Source organism: Bubalus kerabau, chromosome 6 (genome assembly GCF_029407905.1).
Source record: "Bubalus kerabau isolate K-KA32 ecotype Philippines breed swamp buffalo chromosome 6, PCC_UOA_SB_1v2, whole genome shotgun sequence".
Taxonomy (NCBI): domain Eukaryota; kingdom Metazoa; phylum Chordata; class Mammalia; order Artiodactyla; family Bovidae; genus Bubalus; species Bubalus kerabau.
In genome coordinates this window covers 115,148,919-115,166,548 of record NC_073629.1, presented here as the reverse complement: position 1 = coordinate 115,166,548, position 17,630 = coordinate 115,148,919, and the positions used below count along the sequence as shown (strand labels likewise).

Here is a 17,630-nt window from a genome sequence, read left to right as displayed (position 1 = left end):
GGGGAGAGGGTGATTTAATAAGAATTTGGAACCACAAAAACTCTTTCACAGAAAGGATTCTTTTCAATTGGTTCAGAAGAACTGGGCTACCAGGCATCAGCTCAGAGTTCCCTGAAGACGAGGCTTCATGGAGCAGATAAGAATAATCTCATTAGTATGTCCTTTATTTGATTGTACAGTGGAAGGTGGACCTTATCTTACATTTACTTAACAGCCTTCCTATAATCTTAATCTTATTCTAGTGACCTCATCTGCCCAGAATACCCTCTTTTCATGGTACAAGGACAAACTTCAGAGCAGATTCTGAGCTGTCCCCAACTTCAAAATCACCATCTTCCAAATACATCAAACTTTACCTTGTAGATAGGGTGCAAGGGCATGGCCCTCTGGGGGACAAAGGTGCAAACGGACTGCCTTCCATTTAGGCTGCAAAGATTTCTCAGGTTTTGAAGATTTCACCACCTTTTTGTTATCACTGTGTAAAGGAGGTAGGCACTCTGCTATTTCCATTCCTGTGTCTTCACGCTCCCAAAGGTGTGACTTGTTTCTTTTATTTAGGCACACGGGGAGATGTGATGAAGAGCTCTGGGTTCAGGCAGGTCAGAGTTTAAATCCCAGCTCAAGCACTTACTGGACAATAAGGCTGGAGGAGCGACTTCAGTTCTGGTGGTTGTCCTGTAAAAGGGAAACCCTCACGGTTTTTGTGAGGATTTTAAAGTCTGCACGCTGTATCAGGCCCATCACAAATCCTTAGCAAGCAATCCCCGTTTGTGCTCAGCTGTGTCTGACTCTTTGTGATCCCATGGACTGTAGCTTGCCAGGCTTCTCTGTCCACGCAATCTCCCAGGTGAGAATATTGGGAGTGGGTTGCCGTTTCCTCCTCCAGGGGAATCTTCCTGACCCAGAGTTGGCACCCAGGGATCGAACCCGTGTCTCCTGCATTGGCAGGCAGATTCTTTACCACTGTGCCATTTGGGAAGCCCAAGGGATCCTCATTACAACACCCCAAATCTCAACTTACAAGTCCATATTTGCTTACCAGTGGTTTGGGAAGATATTTTGTACACTTGGTGGATGGGAGGCGGTGATGAACTCTAAAGAATTTCACCCTTCCTAGAATCACATCACACACTCTTGTGTCAACATCCTTCCCCCAGACTCTGGTCCTGAATGCATCAGATGCTGTCCAGTAACACACAATGCCCGCAGGGCCCACGGAGAAGCAGGCTCAGGCTCCATGGAAGACCCTGGTAAGTTAGTTGGGTGTTTAGGGGCTTGCTGAATTATTTTTTCTGTCACTCTCTGGAGGGTGAAGGCAGAATGTGGGGCTTCTATTGTGCAAGCAGTGGGGAGGCAGGATCCAGCTTGCAGAAAGCTGAGTGTCAACACTGGACTGCCCCGGGCTCTCCTCCTGGCCCTGAGGTCAGGGTAAAGTCTATTTAGCTGCTCAGTGACCCTCTCCAGTTCCTGGCTGTCAGGTGGTGCCCTCAGGACAAAGCAGTCCCAGTGCTCATCTCCAGGACCTTAGGAAACACATCTCAGGGGACTGACTCCAATTCTCAGAAGAAAAATTGCAACGTGGCCCAATTCAGGTGTCGAATTTGAAAATAACCAAGCTAAAGAAAACCCACGTGGCTGGCCCCGAGCCCACAAGGCACACACAAGCCTGGTTCCTCAAACAGGGAGCCACAGTGGTTTGCCCTCAGCTGGGGTAAGGTCAGCCAGGGCCCAGTGAAGTGGCTTCTAACCTTGTTTGGGCCCAGGGCTCCCCTAAGAAGCTGAGGGAAGCCAGGTGGCCTCCTGCCTTGCAAGAAGGAAGCGCACACATCCTTCCCACACTTAACCGGCCGGGAAGCCAGGATTTAAACATGGGAGTGGCCTCCCAGGACCCAGGGGTGTCAACGTTGTTCCTATTAGCATATCTTATTATCACACCAGTACTATTAGAATGAGAAAAAAGTCTGTTGAAGCAGCCTGCAGGGAAACAATTCCAGGCTGCTGGGTGACTAGAAATTGAGTTAGCGAACAGCAGAGGAGAAAATCCAGGACTCCCCCTTCCTCCCAACTCAGAGACCATTCTGGGCACAACACTAAGAGCCCAGGAGCCTGGAAGGATTCTTATCAGTAACTCATCCAGCCCACTTTCTGGGTCCTTCCGGAAAGCCCCCTGTGTCTGGACTGTGCTCAGTTCCTAGCCCTTGGGCAGAACAAAGTGCTGGTGGGAGTGACAATTTAAAAAAAATGAAACTATCAAATGACAAGAACCCTCCAGACCCGCTACAGAAAGAGGCGCTTCCGTCACGGCTGCTTTGCCAGGGGAACAAAAGGCAACCTGTGTGGCACCTCAGATGGCTCCGGCTCCAGCTTTTAGTATCCGAAATTAACAAATGATCCGAGTCCCTCCCAATTGCTTTCAAAGGCTCCTTAAAGCATGGTGCCAGAGTCTTGGGACAACAGGAAAAAAATTAAAGCTCACAGAAGCTTCTCAGGCACCACAGATCTGAGCGGGTCATTGTTCATTTGGTAAACAAGAGTGCCGTAAAACAAATGCCTAGGAAGCCAGGGTTGTTCACTGTCTGAGTCCTTCTCCCAGAACTAACTGTTCCCTCTCAGATCAGCGTGGCCTCGGCATCAGGCCTGTGAACCCTGGGGCTTTAATGTCAAAGCCCCCTTACACTCTGGGCATCTGCCCATGTGCACAAAGCAGATAGGGGAGGGATAAGGGGGTTCTGTCTCCTTTCAAGCCTAGCACCCCCACCCCCCTCCCCCCATTTTCTGAGGGACTCAGCCTGGAAAGACAGTGCTGAGCAGGGAGCTGGGAACCTTCTCCAGACTCCACTGGACACTCCCGTTTCCTAGTCGGGATGACCAGGTGGCAGGTAGACTGTTTTATTTGATGATGAAAGCAAAGGACACAAATGAAATGCTTCCTGGCCCCTAAAAGTACAGCCGCTGTCCATGCAAGGATGTCGAAATGCTTTGCAAACCACCCATTAATTTTTATGGTGCCCTGAGAAGCAGATTGAGAATCATTACCTTCATTTTTACAAGGCAGGGAACCCAAACCACAGCCAATCCCCTCTGAGCCAGTGGTCTAGCTGACTGCCGGCTTCTTTCTCCATCTCGGGCCTGCAGAAGGCATGCAAAACACCACCCACTGGAAAGGGGACCCCCGGGGCCTGAGAAGGCAGCCAGGTCCAGACACCCAAACTTTGGTGCTCAGAGACAATCAGGTTTAGAAGGGGGGAGGGGAAGAGCTTCACAAAGGGATTGCTTTCATTTAGTCAAGAGAGGTTCAACGTCTAAACTTACCGATTAGATCAGCAAGCGGGTGCATATGACTATCAAAGAAGGAAAATACTGAAGCCGGTAGGAACTGTGGGATCAATGATGGTTTCTGTTTTACTGTTTATATTTCTATGCTTTCCACCCAGAAAATACAGTGTTGCTGTGATCCGAACAAAAGTTATGTGTGAACTTCTTACTACTAATAAAGCACACGGTACCGATCTAGTTGCACTAACTTGGAAAGAAAAGCGCGGATAACATCCTGCCCGGGTTCCCTTTCTGAATCGCATTGACCGGTTAGGCTCCACCGGCCTCTCCGCACGCAGGAAGCCCGGCCGCCGGCCCCCTGGCGGTACCGGGGGCAGCCCAACACCCCCGGGAGAAGGGCCAGAGCGGCCTGGTCCCCCCGGCTACCCGGCCGGCCCGGGCTGGGAGCCGCCGGCCTCCAGGGCTAGGGTCCTACAGACCACCAATACGCACCGCAGAGCCGGCTTCCCGCGAAACACCACTTAGCAACGTGCGTCTCTGCCAGTCTTCTCCGCCCGCCCGCCCGCCGCCGCCGCTGTCACCTCGCGGCTGTGGGTCACCGGACGGCGAAGCCAGAAATCGGGGTTCTCATTTCCATCCTAAAATGAGGGGGTCTCCGAAGAAGTTGAAACACGCATTGTCACTAAGTTTAACCCCGGACTGCGCGCCCTTCCCTTCGCCCGGGACCCGCGCCAGAAAAAGCCCCGGCGCCTCCAGACCTCGGAGCACCCACGGCCCCCCGAGCCGAGCGCCCCGAGGACGCGAACAGTCGCCGAGGAGGGTCACCTCTCAGGGCCGGCCTCGCTAGGACCAGGGAAGGGGGATCTGCCGGGCTCACGCGGGGGCCGTAAGTGAGGCTCGACTCCCGGAACCCCGAGCCAGGCCAGCCTGCGCCGAGGTGACAGAGTCCCCGGGGAGCACGAGGGGCGCGCACGGCTTCCCGAAGCCGTCCGGCGCCAGCCGCGCCTGGGCACCCCCGGAGACCCGAACTCGGGCGGCGGAGGGGAACGATCGGCACCCGCGAGGCGTGCAAAGCCGCCGAGCCCCAGAAGGCGCCGCGGGAGCGCGGCCGGGCGCGGGGCTGGAGCGGCCCGCAGGGGCCGGCCCGGGCGCGCAGCCTGCCTACCTGGCTCGCATTGCGTCCCGCGGGCTCCTGCGGTTCTCCCCGCGGTCTGGGAGCTCGCCCAGGCCGGCACCGCGCGCCGATCCGCGGGAACCACCGCGCGGCGGCAGCTAGTTGCCGGGACCGCCGAGAGTGCCGGGAGCGCTCGGCCCCCGCCTGGGAGGGCTGAGGGTGGTCCCCGCTCCGGGGCGGGGCGTGCGAGGCGGGGCGCGGGGCGTGCGAGGCGGGGAGCGCGGGAGGCGGGGACCAGGGAGCGGGCAGCAGTGGTGGGGCGGGGGTGTCTCCTGGCCCGGGCGGGGTCAAGAGGGCGGGGCCTTGGGGCGGGATCGCGGGGTAAGGGTGTTCCTGCGCCGGAGCGGGGCGCCTTGGGAGGTAGGGGACAGAGACTGAGCCGAGCGCCTTGGGGAGACAGGGGTGGGACGACGCCCAGGACGAGTAGGCGAGCGGGTCCTAGCCCGGGCCTCCGGGAGCCAGGGGCGGAGCGCGGGCAGGCAGGGGGCGGGGCGAGCTCGAAGGGGGCGGGGCCCAGAAAGCAGCCCAAAGTGGGAGGGCGGGGTGGGAATGGGTGGTGGGCGAGGTCATGGAGGAGGGCGGGGCCTTCCTGGGGCGATGGAGAGGAGGGCGTGGGGCTGGAAGAAGCAGAGGGCGGGGCCGAGCCCATGTGGCCTGGGGCCTGGGGGAGGGGCGAGCGGCGGGGGCCGGGAGGCGGAGCGGGGTGCGGACAGGCAGGGGGCGGGGCCTAGAAAGCAGCCAAAAGGCGGAGGCGGGGGTGGGATTGATTAATGGGCGTGGTCGCGTATGAGGGCGGGGCCTGCGTTGGGTGGAAAAAGCAGGGGGCGGGGGCAAGCCGATGGGGCCTGGGGCCTGGGGGAGGGGCGAGCGGCGGGGGCCGGGAGGCGGGGGCGGGGTGTGGGCGGAGGGGCGGGGCCGAGTCGGAGTGCAGAGAGGCCGGGAGGGGGAGCGCTCGCAGGCGAGGGTCTGGCGCCGCGTCTCCCGGAGCCCCGTTGAGGATCCGGCCTCGGCGTCTCCTCCTCTTCCTCCTTTAGGCGGGGGCCCCGGAGCGAGGTCCAGGAGGCTGGGCCCCTCCGGAACCGTGGTGGTTGGTACCGAGCAGATCTAGAGGTGGCGGTCGTCTCGAGACGTTTTGGCCGCTCTCGCAAGCCCCTGGCATCTTCCTCCGCCCACCCCTTCTCTAGGAGCCCCAAGCAGAGACCCCTGGGTGATGTTCGGATCCGCAGACTGACCGGCGTCGGCCAGATCGCGGACATGGGCACCTGATTCTCAAAACCTTTCTTACACTCGTCTAGGACCGTAGAGAAAGAAAAAAAAAGCATGTGGGGACCAGCGCAAAGTTTAAAAAGTAAGAACAAGAAAAAAGACAGTCATGTGGAAAATTACAATTTCCTGCTGAGCAGATCGCAAATGGAATACACAGCATCTGGCCGTGTACACGTTCTCTGGTCGGTACACCGCTGGGTCATCAGTGCCTGGAATATGCCTGGCACGTAGTAGGTACTCAATAAATGCTCAGTGAATGAACGCACCACTTACTGTGTGGCAAGCAGTTTCCATGGACTGGAGCATTTAATCTCCCCCAAATCCCACACTTGGCTACCCTCATTAGTCCATTTCACGCCTGAGTTCACTGAATCTTGGAGAATTAATTTGACAGCAGGAAACTGGTAGAACCAGAATTTGACCTGAAGCCACTCGGGAGGTTGGGCTCTAGCCATTTCGAGGACCACTGGTTACCATACTGAAGGACTGGGTGCCCCATGCAATGCAGAAACCACGAGGAAGAACAGGTTTTTAGGGGGAAACAAGCTAACATGGGTTGTTCCGTGCCCAGAAATATTGTGGCTCAGCTGGTAAAGAATCTGCCTGCAATGCAGGAGACCTAGGTTCGATCCCTGGGTTGGGAAGATCCCCTGGAGAAGGGAAAGGCTACCCACTCCAGTATTCTGGCCTAGAGAATTCCATGGACTATACAGTCCATGGGGTCACAAAGAGTCGGACACGACTGAGTGACTTTCGCTTTCGCTTGACTCGCTTGAGTCATTCCTCACCGTTACCTAGCGAAGCCGATATTATTACTATTCTCATTGTGATGACTTTAAACCTTAGGTACTGCTGTCATGAGCCCTTGGGGCATGAGTCTAAATTCAAATCTTGGATTTTCTGGATCCCAAGCCCTTGCAACCTCATTGGTCTTTGAGACCTCCCTTTAACGTAGGGATCTGTGTACTGCCACTTCAATTTTAAGTTCCTAATGAATTTTTGGAAGGAGACATAGGAAGACAGATACATGGACCTAGAAGGGTGGACACTGGTGTTCTGATTTGGGTATCATCTATGTGTCAGTCACTCAGTCGTGTCTGACTCTTTGTGATCCAGGGACTGTAGCCAGCCAGGCTCCTCTGTCCATGAAATTCTCCAGGCAAGAATACTGGAGTGGGTTGCCCTATCCTCCTCCAGGGGATCTTCCCGTCCCAGGTATCAATCCCTCATCTTCTGCAGCATTTGCACTGGAAGGGAATTCTTTACCACTGAGCCACCTGGGAAGCCCATCATCTATGTGTTAGGACAACTGAATTCCTGAAAATAGATACAATTAGCCTTAAAATGTATGCTATGGATTGCAAAAGGAAGCTGTCCCCCTGAAAAGACCTCAGAAGAAGGGTGCAAAGGCATGTGGGAGGCCTAGGGGGTCCTTAGTAGTATAAGTACACGTTTGGAGCACTGGCCTGGAAGCCAGCCTGCTAGACTTGCCTCTCTGTGACTCGGTTTCCTAAATGAGAATGAAAATTCAGTGCAGCTTGTAAGGTGCTTAGCAAAGAGCCTGGCACAGGGTAGCATTCAGTTTGCTTTATCTACTATTATTACTGCTATTCCCAATGCCTAATATCCTTACTGTGTAAAAATGCCTGTAAAGCATTGAACAAGACAAGCCAGTGGAAAATGGACAAGAGCTATGAAAAGACAAATCCCAGAAGCACACAAATGGCCAAACACGAGGAAAAGCTCAGCGGCCACACCGAGGAAGGGAGCTAGGGCAGAGCACAAAAACAATCAAATAAGAAAGCCAAGGACAAGTCTGGGAAAAGCTGAGTTCACTAAGCAGTGAGGGAAGAAGAAGCATTAAAGTGCACAAACAACAAAGTGATGTGGAAATGCAAGATACAGGGCTGATAGCAGAGTGCCTGCTGTGTTCCCCTTCGGGGGCAAAGAGCTGGTCTCATGGTGTCCACCCATGAGACCCAGTACCAGCCCAGTACCCAGTACCAGCCCAGTACTTAGTATCGTATTGTGGTGCCATAGGCATCTTCAAAGCAGCCTGCATCCTAGGAGAGGAATTTATGGAGGTCAGAATGTTTAAAGAAAATTGAAAAAAAGAGGAAAACCTGTCAACAGATTCTCTTGTACTCTCACTCCTGTATTTCATGGATTTGACGTGGGAATGAGCTGGGAGAGACAGCGCCTCATGAGCAGGTGTAGGTTGTCTGTGGACTTTTCTGTCTTTGAAGTTCTGAAAAGCAAGACAGTCTCGAAATGTTGTTCCCCATTAACTGTATGCTTTCTCATTCTACCAAGTTTTCCTAGCTGTCTTTCCAAAGGCAAAAGAAAAAAAAAAAAAGGAGCTACTTATAACATTCAATGACTCAACAAGCATTTCTAGTGGAAACACATTCAGCAAATTCAATAACTTGTTTTTTTAAGTACCAGAGTAATACTTGTTTGTTTCAAAGGATTCAAATGATTAGAAGAGTGTGTCCAAAATCACTGCGGATGTTGACCGCAGCCATAAAACTAAGACACTTGCTCCTTGGAAGAAAAGCTATGACAAACCTAAACAGCATATTAAAAAGCAGAAACATCAGTTTGCTGACAAAAGTCCATATAGTGAAAGCTATGGTTTCTCCAGTAGTCATGTATGGATGTGAGAGTTGGACCATAAAGAAGGCTGAGAGTTGAAGAATTGATGCTTTCGAACTGTGGTGCTGGAGAAGACTCTTGAGAGTCTCTTGGACAGCAAGGAGATCAAACCCATCAATCCTAAAGGAAATCAACCCTGAATATTCACTGGAAGGGCTGATGCTGAAGCTAAGCTCCAATACTTTGGCCACCTGATATGAAGAGCCAAACTCATTGGTAAAGCCCCCAATGCTGGGTAAGATTGAGGGCAGGAAGAGAAGGGGGAGACAGAGGAGGAGATGGTTGGATGGCATCATCGACACAATGGACATAAGTCTGAGCAGGCTCTGGGAGATAGTGAAGAATAGGGAAGCCTGGCATGCTGCAGTCCATGGGGTCGTAAAGAGTCAGACATGACTTAGGGATTGAACAATGAACAACAAGAGTAACAGGTAGGCATTGACCACAATTTCACACCCTCTGCCAAGATCCTGTGGTTAACAAAGTATTGTTACGTGTCTATCCAGAAACCTTTTCTTAAGCATTTACAATGCACCCCACTCCAGTACTCTTGCCTGGAAAATCCCATGGATGGAGGAGCCTGGTGGGCTGTAGTCCATGGGGTCACTAAGAGTTGGACACGACTGAGCAACTTCACTTTCACTTTTCACTTTCATTCATTGGAGGAGGAAATGGCAACCCACTCCAGTATTCTTGCCTGGAGAATCCCAGGGACGGGGGAGCCTGGTGGGCTGCCGTCTATGGGGTCGCACAGAGTCAGACACAATTGAAGCGACTTAGCAGAAGCAGCAGCAGCAGCAGCAGCAGAGTGTATGAATGTATATACGATACATGTGTGTGTTGTAGGGCTGTGTGTGTGTGTGTATACAAGTGTGCATATTTGGTACTGAAATCAGGCTGGGGTTAAATGCCAGTCCCATCACTTAACAGCTAGGTGTTTTCTCATCTGGAGCTGGGCATAATATTTGCAAGGATTAAATGAAATAATGTGTGCAGATTGCTCAGCGTGGAGCTTACAGTGTTTATAAATATAAACTACTGTCATTTTGTATACACACACATACTTACAAGTTAATCTTTCATTCGGGGTTTTATACCAGCTGTACATAGAAATACCTTTTTGCAAGCCACTGTAGTTCAAGGAGCTGACCACATTACCCTGGCAGAAAAGCGTTGATGAGGGAATCCAAGAAAGTGACCTTCAGACTTCACAAAAGGATTTCACCTGCCAAATTTCTCTAAGAGTGTAGGCTCCTTTATAATGGCATGCAGTCAGTGTATTAGCAGGGAAAATGCCATCTTAGGAAGCCTCATGTGTTGGAAAGTAAGATGCCCAAGAAGTTAGAGGAGGCTGGCATGGGTTTGGACCATCAACATGGAATCACTGTTATTTAAACCAGCAATAGCATGAGCTTAATCCATGCTGACCACCACCGCCTGTCATTCATTCTGGCAGCTTCCTAAAGCACATGCAGCACTGCTGGAAACAGCAGCTCAAGCAAGAATAAGTAATAAGTACTGCCCTGAGCTCCACCAAAGCTTGCTAACGTTGTGGCGTTCTGGCCACTTGTAAAATACACTTCACGTTAGGGAGTAACTTATCAGAAATCACACGTGGGCTTATCGAGAACGTCTCTTTTTAGGAACAAGGGCGTTCTCTACAAGGAAATAAAAATAATGTTCTTTTGGAGAAGTGAGATCAGTTATGATCAAAATGCCCATGTCAAGGGGAAAATAGAATTAAAAAAATACAAAAAGGGGGAAAAGACAAGTGTAAGGCATTAAGGTATTTATCCAATGGAATCTATAAAATAGGAATTGTATCATCCACATGGTCGAACAGAATTTCAAACTTGCTGTCTCTGACTCAGAGTGTGAAGAGGGGGCTTCTGGGAAAACCCTAGCCTGGCTGAATACCCTGTGTGGATTTCAACTGAGGGAGAAGATGCTCCTGACATGAGTCACAAGCCTGAAGAGTGACAGTTGTGCAATTCGACATACACATTGAACACATGTGTGCCAGGCCCTGGGTTCAGCCCTGAGCATTGAGGATGGGTGAGACAGCATCAGCTCTGCCTTCCTGGTGCTGAGGGTCCAGCGATGACTTGAAACAGAAGGAAGGGGACAAGCCCGTGGGTGGTACGAGCTGGAAAGGAAATCACCCAAAGCAGGAGACAAGAGACTTCCCGACTTAGGTAGGACAGCTAGAGAGGGCCGTCGGGGGAGGGGACATCCGTGCAAAGAGAAAGGAGCCAGGGAGGGGCATGCAGGCGGACCGCACAGCAAATGCCAAGTCTTTGAGGAGTCGACCGAAAAAAAAAAGTAGGGGGCGCACCTAAGAGTTGAGCGTTGTGTTTGATTCGGCGGATGTCCTGAGAATGTCAAGCCCTGGACACAGCATCTCAGATGACACTGAGAAACTGCTCTGAAGAGGCAAGGGTGAGGGCAACCAGGATATAGAGGAGTTTTTGCAACAGAAGGCCTTGTCAGAACATCAAAGATTACTGTTAATAAAAGAAAACCAGATGTCTCAAGTTAAGGAGTGTAGTGTTTGTGCACGGGAAGACGCAAGAGTCTGGGCTCACTGAAATCATTCCTTTGACACGCTGTTCAGCTCTCTGGGGCCAGTATCCTGTGTTTTCTCCTCCTGAGTCTCCTCAGGGTGCATGGTGGTGGCTGGGGTGGGTGGCTGCAGTCTGATGATTCAAAGAAGGGGAGCATCTTGCCTCCACTCAGAGTTCCCTTGGAGCTTGCTCTTGGGGCCGCTGTGATGTGATGGCTGGATGTCTGCAACGCCATTTGTTTACTGTTTCAGTTCAGTTCAGCTCAGTCGCTCAGTCATGTCTGACTCTTTGTGACCACATGGACTGCAGCATCCCAGGCCTCCCTTTCCATCACCAACTCCCAAAGCTTGCTCAAACTCACGTCCATTGAGTCGGTAATGCCATCCAACCATCTCATCCTCTGTCGTCCCCTTCTCCTACCGCCTTCAATCTTTCCCATAATCGGGGTCTTTTCCAATGAGTCCATTCTTCGCATCAGGTGGCCAAAGTATTGGAGTTTCAGCTTCAGTATCAGTCCTTTCAATGAATATTCAGGACTAATTTCCTTTAGGATGGACTGGTTGGATCTCCTTGCAGTCCAAGGGGCGCTCAAGAGCCTTCTCCAACACCACAGTTCAAAAGCATCAATTCTTCGGCGCTCAGCTTTCTTTATAGTCCAACTCTCACATCCATACATGACTACTGGAAAAACCATACCCTTGACTAGACTGACCTTTGTTGGCAAAGAATTGTCTCTGCTTGTTAATATGCTCTCTAGGTTGATCTTAGCTTTTCTCCCAAGTAGTAAGCATCTTTTAATTTCATGGCTGCAGTCACCATCTGCAGTGATTTTGGAGCCCCCCAAAATAAAGTCTGTCAGACTGTCAGACAGACTGTTTACCGGTATGGCAGCAATATTCTAGTTCTCAGAGGCTGGAGAAAGCTTTGTGCCCTTTTGGAGCTGACACGATGGCAGTGTGGCTAGAGTGAAAGGGTGAGGTGGAGAATGCAGAGGGGTGAGGATGGAGAGGTTGGCAGGTGCTGGGTCCCCACACCCAGTAACTGTGCAGGAATGTGGGGAATCAGACACTCTTCCATCCTCAGCTTTTCCCACCCTCCGCCCCCTCACCGACCACTGCAGATCAGAAAAACTTGCTCTGCCAATAACTCAACATGAGCTATAAGAGAGTCCCTGTTTTATGAGAAAATGTTGGACAACCTGTTTGCTGTTTGTGGAAAGCTCTGTCCTTCCCCCCCACGCTGCTGTAATACTGAGCCCTCCATCCTGTTGGGTCCCCTTAGTTCATTCATACACACAGGGGAGTGGCTAGGATGTCACAGGTACACGTGTGGAATCCAGAAGGGAGACAAATAAAAAATTCAGCGGAAAGGAGTTCTGCAGCTCTCAGGAAACTTCTAGAAATACTTCTAAATAAATATTCATTTCTCTCCTCAAGTATTCAGTTCTTCATTTAACAAATATATCTAGAATGCTCATATATGCCAGTCAGTGTGCCAGGAGCTAGGGGTAGAAAGGGTTAAGTACATCCTGTGCTGTGCTTAGTCACTCTGTCCTGTCCGACTCTTTGCCACCCCATGGGCTGTAGCCCACCAGGCTCCTCTGTCCATGGGGATTCTCCAGGCAAGAATACTGGAGTGGGTTGCCATGCCCTCCTCCAGGGATCTTCCCAACCCAGCGATTGAACTCAGGTCTCCTGCATTGCAGGTGGATTCTCTATGGTCTGAGCCACCAGGGAAACCCTAAGTACATCCTACATCCTCCTATTGAAGAGTCAGATGGCTGTGGGAATAAACAGTTACTCTGTAAGGTGTTAAGTAGTTGAGTGTCAGGGCGCACACAGGACACCCACCTGGCCCAGCCTGCATGCAGGTGGCAGGTGGGCATCCTCAGGGCCGGATGGCAAAGGCCCTGAGGGTGTAATTTGTCCGGGGTTAGAAGCAGGGAGGAGGGGCGACATCCCAGGCTGAGCCTGCTCTGAGAAGGAGCAGGCTGCTCCCTGTGTGTGGTGCCAGGTAGGATGTGTGACTCTGGGGACGATGTGGCTGGACAGACTAGAGTAGCTGCAACCTGGGGTGTCCCAGCACAGCACACCACAGTACGTAAGGCTGGGCCTCATCACAGTGACTATTTCAATGTTAAACTGTGAGAATTTAATAAAACTTGGTCAGTTTGGGAATTTAAGGGTGAGGTGATACTTTTGCAGCTGGATTTTAGGAAGCAGCAGAAAGAGCAGAAAAGTCTATTCAGAGCTCTAAAATTTGCCTGAACTTGTTCCTATTATGTGCATACCACTTTCCATGTGTCCAGGAGCATGCAGCTTTCTTCTTTTTTTCCAAAAATATCAGTTACTATTGATCACATCAACATTTGTTTAAATCGGGCTTAAATATGGATTTCGGAGAAGGCAATGGCACCACACTCCAGTACTCTTGCCTGGAAAATCCCATGGATGGAGGAGCCTGGTGGGCTGCAGTCCATGCGGTCGCTAAAAGTCGGACACGACTGAGTGACTTCACTTTCACTTTTCACTTTTCATGCATTGGAGAAGGAAATGGTAACCCACTCCAGTGTTCTTGCCTGGAGAATCCCAGGGACGGGGGAGCCTGGTGGGCTGCCGTCTATGGGGTCACACAGAGTCAGACACTACTGAAGTGACTTAGAAGCAAATATGGATTTAAATTGGGCTTCTCTGGTGGCTCAGATGGTAAAGAATCTGCCTGCCAAGCAGGAGACCTGGGTTTGATCCCTGGGTCAGGAAGATTCCCTGGAGAAAGGAATGGATACCCACTCTAGTATTCTTGCTTGGAGAATTCCATGGACAGAGGAACCTGGTGGGCTAGAGTCCATGAGATTGCAGAGTCAGACAAGACTGAGTGACATATATATATATATATATATATATATATATATAATATTATACATATTTTTAAAATCATACTCACAGTTTCCTAGAAACAGGAGGTGAGGCACACTGGGCTGTCTGGAGAGGCACCAGGGTTCCGTGGGAGACAGAGGGAGCCAGGGAATGAGGGTAAGAAACCTGTCCTGTGGATTCCAAGGAAAGTACTGGGCATGGCTGGGAAGCAGCTTGGGACTGGCTGGTTTGAATAATTGCAGCAGGTTCCGGGGCATAAGTCGCTTCATTCATGTCTGATTCTCTGTCCCTAGCTGTCTGCTAGCAGGCCCCAGTGTAATTAGGGCAGGTGGATAGTGGTCTGGAGTGTGGGGCCCAATAAGTGAGGTGGTCGGGTGTGAACCCTGGATTGGTTGCTTTGCATCTGAGAAACAAGCTTGAGCACAAGTTGTTTACTATGTTCAGGAATTGGACACAGATGTCAGTTCATCATGAAATGTAAGATACGGTTAACACAGAAATCGAGGCTCAGAGAATTTGAATGACTCAGCAAAGATCACAGCTAGAATCAAGATAAAATTTGTTCTGGGTCTGCCCTGCTCCAAAATCTGACCTCCAGCCACTGAGCAGTGCACAGGATCTATTTTGCCAGGCCACTTGGCATTCAGAGGCGGTCATGTTCTTCAGGCCTCCTTGACAGTATCAGTCTTGACCTCGTGATTCATTCTTCCCAGCCACCAAGAAATTTCATGGCTTATCTGAAAGTCGTGGAGATGAATCTGGAAGCTGCCAGGCTGGCCTTCCCTCTGGTCAGCAGACTCAAGCATCCTTGGAAACACTACATGGGGGATAGGGACCGTATTGGGAGGTGGCCTGCTCTCACCTTGGCCCTGGGAGAACCCTCTCCAGTCTTTGAGCTGATTGTTCCATGTATCAGCCTGAGGGGCTCCAGCCACTGTCCCCCACATGAGGCCAAACGAGGGTTTGGGTAGGGCAGAGAGCAGGTGGCAGCCAACCTGTCCTCTTTCCAGATAGCCAGATATGTTCAGAGAACCACCGTGAAGAGGCAACCAGACAGACTCTCTGTCCAGACACACTTGGAAAGAAGGCTCATGGGGCTAGGGGTCCACGTGGCAACCAAAGAGGAGGGAAAACACAGGAAATAACAAAAAAGTGAGTTATTCATTAACAAGAATTTTATCACATCATCCAGGGAAACCAATTTTTTTTTTTTTTACATTGAACGTGCAGAGATGTAATATCTTACAGATATATATATTTCTCTTTGTTGGTGTACTTAGAAACTTCTCTAAGTACTTCTTCTGTTTCCAGCTTGTGAAAGTTCTTGAGCTCTCTCGGTATTTTTCATCTATTTTGATTTATGATGGATAATTTAACAGCCCTTTCAATCTGAAAACACATATCTTTAAAATGTGAGAAAATTTCCTGATGTTTTTCTATGAAAAGCCTAGAAATAAATGGTCACTCTGTTTTCTCTTTCTGGAGCTCCTGTTATTCAGCTGTTTGACATCCTGGATTGATGCTCTATTTTTCTTATATTTTCCCCCCACCTACTTCCTATCCCTTTATCCTTTTGCTCTGGTTTTAAAAGATATCACTACTGTTTTAATTTTCAAAATATTCTACCAGATTATCTTTACTTCTGCTATTATATTTCTAATAATCTCACCCCCCCCCACACAAATAATAGCATCCTGTGCACAGTATTCTGCAGCTTATTTTTTTGTATAAACAGAAATATCCTACAGATGCTTCTGAAGACGTTCACAGAGCTCTGCCTCTTTCTTTCTAACAAATATACTGTTTCTCTCTATGGATGTGCCAGCATTTACTGGGGTTGTATTTTGAAGAATGATAGGCATAAATTAATTGAAGAGGTTCTAGGCATGTAAGCAGAGGAGCAAGCAGGAAGGAAGGCATGGAGGTACAGAACAGCCAGAGACATTGCCAGGTCTAGCTGATGACTGAGGGGTGGGATGGGAGTGTGTGTGTGTGTGTGTGTGTGTGTGTGTTGGGGAGGAATGCATTTAAGAATAAGGGACTTCCCTGGTGGTCCAGAGGCTAAGGTTCCCGCTTCCAATGCAGGAGGCCCTGGTTCGATCCTTGGTCAGGGAACTAGATCTCACATGCTGCAATTAGAGATCTCTTATGCCATAACTAAGACCCAGAACAACCCCCCCCAAAAAATAAATACATAATTAAAAAAAAAAAAAAGGCAGTCAAATGATGGACAGATCACTTTTCCAAGGGATTTGAACCTTAGTTCAAACTTAAACTCTAGACTTGAAACAGGGTAGGAATATAGTGATATCTGCTCTTCAAATGTCCCCTCTGTCAGGAATACACAGGATGGACCCAAAGAGGATCAGACTTAGGTCACAGAGAACAGTTAAGTGGTTGTTACATTTGTGGGGAGAAGTGCTGAGAATCCAGACCAGGACAGTGAAAATGTAACAAAAGCCGAGGGCAGAGAGAGAAGATATTACCGAGCGGAAACTGTAGTTTGGTGGCTGTGTGGGGGATGAGGGGGAAGGGGTCTCGAAAGATGCCTCTGAAAGAGTTCAGCCTGGTGACTTCAGTAGACCATGACTCCACTAGGTGAATCCCAGATCGTGAGACGTTCCAGAGGAAATGACATGATCAGGTTTGGACACGTTGAATCTGAGATGAATTTGGGACACGTGAGGAGTAGAGCTGCCTTGACTAGAGAGTGTGTGTGAAGTCGCTCAGTTGTGTCCGACTCTTTGCAACCCCATGGACTGCAGCCCAGCAGGCGCTTCTGTCCACGGAATTCTCCAGCCAAGAATACTGGAGTGGGTTGCCATTTCCTTTTGCAGTACCTGATTGCTCTTAAATATAGAGAGGCTTAAAGCCACTCACATTTCTTTCTTTTTTAAAAAAATGATTTTATTTATTTATTTTTGGCCAGGCTGGGCCTTTGTTGCTGGGTGGGCTTTTCTGTGGCTGTGGCGAGCGGGAGGCACTCTCTAGTTGCAGTGTACTGGCTTCTCATCGCGGTGGCTTCTCTCGTGGAGCGCAGACACCAGGGTGCATGGGCTTCAGGAGTTGCAGCGCATGGGCTCAGCAGTTGTGGCACGTGGGCTTAGCTGCTCCCTGGCATGTGGGATCTTCCTGGATCGGGGATTGAACCCATGCTCCCTGTTTTAACAGGTGGACTCTTTCCTACGGAGCCACCAGGGAAGCCCTAGGACCTGGTGCTTAACTGAGAAGTTTGAGCTGAAGTAGACTTGGCTTCATGGGGATGAAGGTGGCCATGGAGGCTCTGGGTTTGGGTGAGGTCCTTCTCTGAAAGTATTCAGAGAAAGAAGACTAAGGCCACTGCCTGGAGAACCATGGCCTCCTCCCCCTTGGTGTGCAGAGGCCTTTGTCACTTACCGTGGGCACTTTGGCTTTCACTTTCCCTCTCCATTTCCCTCTCCCACCATATTCCCCCGGTTATTCTTGGAACACCCCTGATAGCCGCCTACTTTGGCTTCTTTGGACTTGCTGTTCTATTTTCCACATGCATGCTCCCCAGCTCTCCACATCGGTCCCTCTCTCACATTGTTCCAGCTCTGATGTACTGTCTCCTCAGAGAGCTGATTTCTGATCACCTTCATCCAGTGAGATTCCCCACTCCACTGTCACTCTCTATCAGCTCTGCCTTGCTTTATTTCACTGCCCAGGACTTATGACCCTTTGACATCGTCTGACACACTGCTTCATTTACTCATTTATCATTCACTCCTTGCTCTTCCTCCCTCCTTCTGTGCTGGATTGTAAGTTCCATGAAATGAGAGATTATTGTCACTGCTGTAT

General features: G+C 50.4%; 1 protein-coding gene across 4 annotated transcripts in view; it reads right to left on the bottom strand.

Annotated features, from left to right (window-relative positions):
- The window catches only part of SH3BP4 (SH3 domain binding protein 4), a 99,972-nt gene extending 95,280 nt beyond the window's left edge, over nucleotides 1-4,692 (bottom strand). For 2 of the 4 annotated variants that reach the window (XM_055586523.1, XM_055586521.1), the window contains exon 1: nucleotides 4,442-4,692. The gene's annotated coding sequence lies outside the window, so the exon portion shown is untranslated. Of the gene's footprint in view, nucleotides 1-3,036; nucleotides 3,377-3,768; nucleotides 3,915-4,441 lie in introns of all 4 variants that reach the window. The other 2 variants (XM_055586522.1, XR_008716105.1) reach the window with 2 other exon arrangements.
- Between the last annotated feature and the right edge of the window lie 12,938 nt (nucleotides 4,693-17,630).